At 42.4% G+C, this 8,452-nt stretch overlaps 1 long non-coding RNA gene across 1 annotated transcript in view; it reads left to right on the top strand.

Moving 5' to 3' along the window:
* Positions 1-324: 324 nt before the first annotated feature.
* Positions 325-8,452, top strand: part of LOC102495670 (uncharacterized) — a 19,323-nt gene continuing 11,195 nt past the window's right edge. Inside the window, exons 1-2 of the long non-coding RNA XR_334058.1 lie at positions 325-347; positions 5,508-5,650. This is a non-coding gene — a long non-coding RNA (uncharacterized LOC102495670). The remainder of the gene's footprint in view (positions 348-5,507; positions 5,651-8,452) is intronic.

Raw genomic sequence — 8,452 nt, 5'->3', positions numbered from 1 at the left:
GCTGAGGCTGAACACATCCATATGAAATAAAGTACAGTGAATTTTATTTCCTTTTGAAAGGAGACTTCTCTAGAGCATGGCACAATAAAGTACTGAGGATCTAAGTGCTAAGAATGACACCGAATGAAGTGCTAAGATCACACTGATATTTTTCTGATTGTCATTGCCAGGTCATATGAGGGAGCTAATGGCCAATGTGCAAATGAGTCTTGCCAAAACTTCATCTCATCCCTGTCCACAAGAAAGAGGACCTTGTTACCAGGCAACTCCTGAGAACTTCTGGGGCAAACGGAACGTCCTACATTATGTACCAATAAGTGCTCCCTGGGCCTGTCCTGGATGGCAAGGTAGGGCTGGTCTCTGACTTTGTCCAAACTTTGCTGTGGGCATGTGGGATGTTGCAATTCTAGAGACTCTGTGTTTCTGGTGGGAGTGGAGAATTCCCTAATCTGATTGGGTTTCCTGTGACACGCGTTCCGTGAACTGATTTACTTTTTGAAAAGATCATTTTACAACTAAAGATTAGACTCAAGAGAACCAGAAATGACCAAAATCTCTCTGGACATTGAGCACAATATTGTAGGCTGGAAATGAGGGCCTAGACCAGGTAGTGAGTGTAATGAGCATTATTAGGTCGTCAGGAAAGTCATGACATCTTTTTCTATGCTTTTCTATGCAAAAAGGCAACCCCATATTTTAGTGACAGCATTGACGGAACTTGCTGAATCCGTGAAAGAAAGTAAGTAAAAAATAGAGTAGGGAAGTATAGTGTAGGCAGGTATTTTACTGGTGAAGTCAGAGCCACCAAATTTTGTGTTTATATATAATAATGTATGTAATAAAATTATGTGGATAAAGCATAGAACATAGTATGAATAGGTGGTACTTATAGATTAATAAAGCATAAACATGTATTAAATGTACATTTACAACGGTAAGTGACACGGGGTCAAGTCATCCTTGGCAGTTCCTCCATCAGCTTCTGAGCAGTGCGGACTTGCTCAGAAGTCTTTCAGACAGCCACAGCAATGGCCTCACCCTGACTCAGCTCTGTTTGGGGCTTGCAGCTGGAGGGTGGCGTGGTGTTTGCTCTTCCCCTAGGTGTGTCAGGCACAGCGAAATGGTGTTTTGATTGGGCTGGCTGAGCTTCTGTAAGGAGGAGATGTTTGGTGTTTTGGTTGTCTGGCTAATGCTGCGTAATCCAGAGAGTGGGTACCCAGGGCACCAGATGTCCAAACTTCCCGCCTTTGAAGACAAACACCACAGTTCTCAGATTATCAAAGATAAAAATATATGCAGTGAAAGGAACGGGGAAGAGCTGAGGCTGGGCTGCCTCCTGTCCTGGAACCTTCTGAACTCGCCCTGGTTAAGGGAAGGCAGGTTTTCCTCTCTGCAGGGCTGAGTCATCGAGTCAGACCCTGGTTGTTTCAAGACTGGTGTTCTACTTGCCATTTTCAACTGAAAGGGAAGGACAGCTCTGGAGTATCTCTGTGTACCTGGCGGTGGAGAGGAATTCTCAGGTATCTGTTCCTGGTAATATGATTGCTAATAAGTCATTTCCATACCAAGTGCACAGATATAAGAGCCCAACTTCTCACTTGGCAGCTCGCTTCATTCAGACAGCTGGTAAGTGGGAGAGCTGGAAAAGCTGACCCTTTACCTTAAAGATCTCTGCTGCTGCATCACGCCACAGGAAGGGTTTGGCTGCACTGTCTGAGAGTGGGAGTAGAGAGAGAAGGGGGGATTTGACTCATTAGAAAGGTCTAGTTTCTTTTACAGTTGTATCATTTATGATCTGAAAGTTTTATATTTAGAGGATTTGTCTTAATTTTTAAGAGCTAACAAAAGGGTAATAACATAGAAGACATAATCATCCTAGAATATTGTATCTATTTTATTTTCCTCCTTTTTTTCACAAGAATGGAAGAAGAGAAGTTATGGAGGTAGAGTGAGCGTATTCACAATTCTCTTGAGAAGTTTTGTTTTTAAAGGGAAGAGGAATAGTAGCTAGAGAGAAGTAGTGTGAAGAGAGAGGAGTGTGAGTGTGTGCATGCACACGTGTGTGTGTGGTAGGTGGGGGCAAGAACTGGAAGTATAATTATCTACAAGTAGGCAAGATCTAGTAGTGATCTTTTGTATCTAGTTTTCATATTACATTTAATCACATATAGCTTTGCATTGTACCACTTTTCTTTTTCCAGCACAATTACCATGCCTATCGGTCAAGACAAAGACATTCCCCTACACAGCAGCAGCAGCAAATAGCTTCCCATGCTTTTGTCAGTCAAACGTACCTTTTCCCGTCCTCCTCCTTCCTGTGCTCTCGTACCCACCGCCGCGTTACCACATCCTTCCTCTCTCTAGTATCTGCAGTTGCCCTTCCTGCTGCTCTACCTTCCAGATGCTCCGTTTTTGCCCTGAAGTGGTCATATCTATTTAAAGATAGGATTTCCTGTGAGTCCTGTGACGGCCTTGTTTGCTCTTTAGAACTGTATAGTCTCCTTCTACCTTGTTTTACAAATGAGAAAAGCAGGCAAGATAGACACTAGTCTGAGGCCGGGAAATAACTTGATATTATCGCTCAACGTGTCCATAGACTTCTGGGCCAAAATACATCTGAGAGCAGGACATACATTTTAGTCAATCAGGCATGTGATGAGCATGGCACTTAGGTCTTTTACGTGCTCTGTATTTCCTTCCATAGAAAAGTTCCATGCAGTATTTTACTTCTCCTCTCAGACTTTATGAACTCAGAGGAGGGCACACACACACACACATGCACACACACATGCACACACACATGCACACACACATTTAGCGTGTGATCCCTACACTCTCACAGCACTTGGTCTGCACCACTCATGGCAGAGCAGGGATCATTCCCAGCTGGCATGATGAGGGAAGACATCACAGAGACTGGCTCCTTTTAACTTGGCCTTGAAGAAGTCTACTTCAATAGGGAATTAAAGACATGGGTTATCGCTGGCACTCTCCCTACTAAAACTCCAACAAAGCCAGCCTCTCTCTGTTCAGAGTACTTCTACTCTGCCTTGCACAAGCAATCGGTCTTTGCAGTAGGAGCTATGGTCCTGTGTTGCATCAAGCTTGTCTAGCTTGTCCTACTTAGTGGATTTGCATGTAGGAGGTATTCAGTAGGTTCTTCAGCTGAGAGCCAAAGTCTCTACAGGAGTCAAGAATGCCACCAGCGCTTGGCAATGCTGAGTACAGAGCTGACTATACAGTCTGAGATGGCTAAGAACAGGACTCCCTGGAAACTGGCCTGAGAGGATCGGAGTCCAGCATCCTTCAGGATCAAAGGAGACCCCAGAGTGTAGTCAACCATTTGTCAAATTAGTAAGTTTACTTTCACCAGACTCATGAATGACATTATCAGAGAAGATCAGGCGGTCGGGAAAGAGAAGTGTCTTAAGTTGCCGATGAAGAAAAATTCTTTTGTAATAATATTTTGATCTTGATGAAAGTAGAGTCATTTGAGTAGAAGCCATGAAAATGTTGGCGAAATCATATAGATTTCTTCCTCACACACAGAAAATTCTGAATCGATTCCAGTTGATGTTGAAGGAAGTTACACTTGCTCCATAGAACAGATAATCTTGCAGTCCTGTGAATCGTTAGCCATGCAATATTTTAATCATAGACAGACTGAGCTAATAAATATCATCTCTCATTTCCCTGCGCTTTAGTTGAGATAAAGTTTTAAGATAAGTTTTCCAGAAAAAAAGCTTAAGAAACATTCTTTTGTGATACATGAAAATTGATTAAAAAACAACTTGCATTTTCAACACTGTTAGTGGAATCACTGTACTAAGTTATATCTCAGTCAGGAAGTAGCTCACAAGGCTGCCTGAATCACTTTGATGTTGTGGGGAGTCGGGCAGGTACCCTTCAGAACATCCTCCAGTGCTGTAAAGATTAATCTAGTGCTGCTTTAATTCCTAGCAACACTGGGCATGACTAATGTTGTGTATTCCCCAATACCTCACTCCATTTTTCTCTGGGTAAGTCCATTATCCATGAGGTTAAGAGTAGGGCTTCAAGCCAGAGTGCCCTCATTTGAACCTGGACTCTCTGCCTACTAGCTGTGAGCCCCTATACAAATCCTGAATCTCCCTGGGCCCTGGTGAAATGCGTAAGTCAATAGTGCCTACCATATAGGGCTGTCATGAAGATGAAATCAATTGATACCCACATGGTGTCAGCTACACAGTAAGCACTAAGCAGACGTTGCTTAAATAAATACGATTACTCATTTGGTTACTTCTTAAGGTTTCTTTTTTTTCTTTGTTTCATGAAAGAGAGACACAGAGTGAGAATAGCCCAGTGGGGTCCATGCTATGATCGACGCACAGCTGAGCCACTGAATGGTTGGCCAGTGTGACAGTCACACCCAGTGTGCAAGGGGCAGCCCTGGGACACAAACCCGGGACCTCCCTGGGTGAGTCCAGTGTGTTACCACTGCCCCACCGTCTGCGCCCAAGTTAGTTGATTGTTCACTGTTGGATTTTGAAAACGACTCCTATAATTTGACTTGCTTTATTCTCCGCATCCAACTGCCAATACATGTACCTGTATATGTGACATTCTTCATTCCAGGAACATGATCCCACCGAGTTTTCACACACACATTTTTCTTTTCCTCAAAAATATTTCAATAATAATCTGTTATGCTTTCCTTTAGCTCTTGTTTTATCTCTCCAGCTCCATGGAGCACAGCTATTTCCATAGAACTAGAAAAGTAAAAGGGTCCTGGAAAGGTCATTAATTTTTTTTTCCTTCCCTCTGCCACCCACTTTCAAGTCAGACCACACACATAAATCATCCCAGATTTTCCCTTCATCACGATGTGGTTTCCATTCACGTCTACTCTGCCCTCAGGAAACTATTTTGCTACAGGTGGGCAAAGTCAGCACTAATGGAATTACCCTATGTTTTCAGGAAAGCTTCTGAGGGCAAAATAGCCCACTAACAGGGCCAGTTTCACAAGTTTCTTGTCACTGATTAAGTTTAATTATTTCCTGTGCTATTGTTGAAAACCCAGAAATCAACGTTTTGTTCACAGTTCATGTCCAGACTGAATAATCTCATGGCTAAACTCTCACAGTGCTTCTAAAATAATTCTTTAATAGGCTTTCTTCCCTTTTTTTAAATAGTGACTACAAGGTGAAAAGGTACTATTTCATTGTCACTGGGTCATAAGCTCTAATTATACCCTGTAACTTCATGAGAGAAATGTAACTAGTCAATTCAGTTTTTAAAAACTAAAGATAGTTATATGAAATTTCAACGTGTAAAGTGGTTGTTTGAAATTTTCACTACTAATTGGTTCATTTAACAACTACACATAGAGACAAAGCCTCAAATTAAAAAAAAAGAAAGTCTCATAGGTTCAAAAAAACTGACTGGGACTAGTTACATATGTTTTAGACATTATATTTTCATGTCTGGTGAGTACAGGATTAAGAGTGAGGTTGTGTGCTTTATTTTAGAGAGTCTTCAAAACTTCTTGAAATACCCCTTCTGCTTACATCTGGCATCTGCTGTTCTTCAGGGTGATGTAACCAAGGCTACGCAACCCTCTACATCCTTCAGGAATCCTCCTCAGTTTGCCACTCCTGCCATGGAGTCAAGGGTGAGGACTTCTTGGTGGGTGGAAGATACTGTTCAATGCAATGAGCCCTTGGATGCCGCTATTCCAAACACTTCCTCTGCCGAAGAGCGAGATGAAATCACTTAAAAATTCAATATTTGAGTCAAGGTCTTTACCTCTCAAGGCACTGAGTGGTGTCGCTCCCAGCTCATAAGCTCATCATTCCTAGGTGTGAGTGAAGGTCCTTTTCCTTTTACTCCTTGGGAGAACAGATTAGGGAGAGTTCAAACTGTAAACATCAGCATTTTCTCTGATTTTTTTTTTTTTAAACAACAGAAAGAAAGCCAATCATGCAGTAAGTCCTTCTTTGGCACCCACTATGTGAGTGGTCTTCAAAGAGTTCATGATAAATTAGGACCCAACAGTGGCATTCAGTGATGTAACTGGACACATGCACGTGGTCTGGGCTGGCCAGTGCTGGGACCGAATCGCAGTGTGAAGAGCCTGTTCTTGCCCTTTGAAGAACTAAACAGATTTTCTTTAAAATTTTATGGAAAATGTATATTATAAAAAAAAATGTGCATGGATTCCAAGATGTTTTTACACCAAAAATAAAACTCACATTCTAATTCCAATTTACCATAAACTTTTCAAAGTACCCCTGTAAGTGTAGTTCTAAGAGTCGTAGAGGTGAAGGAACATGGGGAGGGGAAGCTGAGTTCCTTTAGAGGGAGGGCGCTGTGCCCATTGGATATTGACTATCATTCTATGTCTTCAGGTCATAAGTGGAGAATCTGGCAGTCACTTCTACTTGGAGAGAATAGGGAGGTGTTTGCACAACCCCTCCTGGACATATCAGAAAAGGCCCCCTTGAATAGAGTTAGTCAAGCCTGGTGCCCGCTCCCCCCCCCCCCAATCAATCTGCGCTCTGGTCGCTCTGTGTGGTGTACCGTGCCTCTTGTCTCAGGGACCTGGGAGTAGAGTAAACTGTTTCATGAGCCTCTTCTGTGTCTCTTGTGGCTACATCTGACTGGTCATAACAGAAAAGAATGCAGGACAACAGTTTAGAATTCTTATTCATTGGAAGCTAAATCATCTCAAAATCTGGTTCTTGGGCTAGATCCATGGGGCAATGGTTAGGGTGGCACTGAGGAAGCCAGGTTCTATATAGCCTACCAGGGTTCCAGTCACTGTTCCAGGCAGCTTGAAAAACTCACTAGGTATGTGTAGGCATCCAGACCCCTCACAGGATGGAAACTTAGGAAGAGGAGGGATTGTGGCATGACCAGGCCCTATTGGGGCTTGTGTATTCTCTCTGTCTCTCTCTCTCTCATGCACCCAATACATCAATGGCAGAAGAAGAAAATACAGTTCTCTAATACCTGCAAGATGTGTGTGTGTGTGTGTGTGTGTGTGTGTGTGTGTGCGTGTGTGTGTGCGTGTGTGTGTGCGTGTGTGTATAGCACCTCTCCTCATGCCAGTGTGCTAGGATAGCAAGGTTAGAACGACTCTCGGAGTTGGTGAAAGGCAGTGGAGGGCTTATACAAAGACAGTGACATGCTCCATTGGCATCTGGGCAAGGTTTCTCTGCTGGTACTGAGGGGGAGGAATTGAAGAAAGCAGGGCATGGAAGTGGAGTGCACTAAAGGTCATTTCAGTAGTCTAGGAAAGGGATTGGAGTTGTGCCTTTTGAGAGAGAGAGAGAGAGAGAGAGGGAGGGAGGGAGGGAGAGAGAGAGGGGAAGAATGGAAGGGAAAGCCTCGCTCATCTAATGGTATGGATGGGGAGGGAGAGGAAGGGAGTGAGGAGGTTGAGATGGGCAGGTAACCAGCAGCAGTAGAGCAGAATGGATGGAAGGCAAGGCATTATTTTTAGAAGTGGTAAGACTTGGGCTGGCACAAATTCCTGTTTTCCATCCTTGGGTTCTTTGAAGAGTAGCGAGAGAAGGAAGGACCAAGTTTAGAAGTTAAATAATATAATTGAAATGCTTGATTTGCACAGAGCAGGTTTTGGCAGACTTTTTCTGCAAGGGAGAGAGAATAAGTACTTTAGCCTCTGAAAGCCTTCCTGTGTGTCACCACTATTCCAGTCCGCTTTACAGAGTCAACAGCATAGACAGTATGGAAACAAGCAAGGCTGGCCGTGTTCCAATAAAACTTTATTGACAAAAGCAGGCAGCCAGCCAGATGTGACACCATCCATAGTTTGCCAAGGCCTGATATAGAAAGGCTACAGTAAGAAATATTTTCTCTGTGACTTTGTGGGACGGTCACATTTATTCTCATTAAATCACATAATTTTTCAACTAAATACCAAAAGCATGTCCAAATTTTCCCCAAATTTTTCTGTTTCTTTTCAGTGTAGATTTCTATCAACCACATATTTTTTCATAATTAAAGATGGTGGCAGGCTTCAAATACAAAACAGTTACCAATTTACATTAAGTGCATATTAAGCAACACCAGAATAAAGATGAATATTTTCAGCTGAGAAATGTGTGTGTGTATAAAACAACATTCTTTTAAAAATACTACAGATGATATAATTTACAGTATAAATTCTGGTGGAAATATTCATAGTTAGCTGGCTCATCCTTTTTAAGATTTGTAGGCCAAGAATATTGGTAAGGTTTTAATGTCTCACAAAAGTGATTTTTAATAAAAAAAGAAATGTGAACAAAACCTCCAGAGATGGCAGGCGAAACTGTGATGTCTCTGTAGTGAATGACATGTACTTTTGAAAGCCAAGAAAGCTTTCCTTGTGTACCAGGTAGGGAAAATGTGATCTAGTCACTAAAACAGTGCATTAGGCAACACTATTTCTTAATAAGCAGCACAAAATAAG

The sequence above is a fragment of the Tupaia chinensis genome, unplaced genomic scaffold, assembly GCF_000334495.1.
Source record: "Tupaia chinensis unplaced genomic scaffold, TupChi_1.0 Scaffold000141_1, whole genome shotgun sequence".
Classification (NCBI taxonomy): Eukaryota; Metazoa; Chordata; class Mammalia; order Scandentia; family Tupaiidae; genus Tupaia; species Tupaia belangeri.
Note: the sequence above shows the minus strand (reverse complement) of the source record. Positions and strands in the feature narration are given on the sequence as shown.